The sequence below is a fragment of the Chlorocebus sabaeus genome, chromosome 1 (genome assembly GCF_047675955.1).
Source record: "Chlorocebus sabaeus isolate Y175 chromosome 1, mChlSab1.0.hap1, whole genome shotgun sequence".
Taxonomy (NCBI): Eukaryota; Metazoa; Chordata; class Mammalia; order Primates; family Cercopithecidae; genus Chlorocebus; species Chlorocebus sabaeus.
The window spans coordinates 37,058,173-37,059,169 of NC_132904.1; the positions used below are offsets into that span (position 1 = coordinate 37,058,173).

At 39.5% G+C, this 997-nt stretch overlaps 1 pseudogene; it reads right to left on the minus strand.

The window, feature by feature from the left end:
- Positions 1 to 302: 302 nt before the first annotated feature.
- Positions 303 to 796, minus strand: LOC103238535 (chromobox protein homolog 3 pseudogene; annotated as a pseudogene).
- Positions 797 to 997: the final 201 nt, after the last annotated feature.

The following is a 997-nucleotide window of genomic DNA, read 5'->3' on the forward strand; positions in this document are numbered from 1 at the left end:
TTTATTTATTTGTTCAAAGTAACCAGTGCTACGGATGAAAAAAACAAAAACAAAAAACAAAAAACCAACAACTCTTCCAACGCTACTTTCAAAATGAACATATCAAACTGGATTTCCATTAGAATGTAGTTATTTTGTCACACTAGTAAATAAAAAACCAAGACCCAAATTATATATATATATTTGTGTGTGTGTGTATATACACGTGTGTATATACACACACACACGAGAATCCATATATGTATATACATAGACACACACATATATATACACAAAAATGTGAACAATTATTGAACTTCATCTTCTGGACAAGCTTGTCAAGTTAGTCTCTCTTCATAAAAAGCAGCTACAATTTGAGGACATTTCATATTCGCCTCTTTTGAGGCCAGCACTGAGTCTGCCTCATCTGAATCTTTCCATTTCATGAGAAACATCAATTCCCCACTGCCGTCTGTGGCACCAATTATTCTTTCAGGATCAGGACCTCTGGCAAATCCTCTTGGTTTGTCAGCAGTGTTTCTTTTCTTCTTTGATTTGCTGTCATCAGATTCACTGTCAGATAAAGATTTTCTTTTTGTACCATCTTCTTTGCCAGCTTTTTGAGAATTAAGAAAGGCTTCAATCAACTCTACACAATGTAAATTTTCTTCAGGTTCCCAAGTATTGTCAGCATCTGTAAATACCTTCCACTTCAGAAAATATTCCACTTTCCCATTCACTACACGTTGATCTAGATCTAGTACTTTTTCCATCACAAGTTATACAGGCTCTGCCACTTCAAGTTTTTCATTCTTTCCATCTGTTTCTTTCCCATTTTTTGCCATATAGTTTTATTGGAGGCTACTTTATTCACCGCCTCCGAGCTGCTATGGGGTCTCAGGTCTGCAGTGTCTCAGGCCCTGCGCCACTCCAGCTCCAGCCACAATCGAAGTCTGAAGGAGCCTGTGAGCTGCATGCGGGGCGGCACTGGGGAGGGGTGGCACCGCCCACGCCGGGT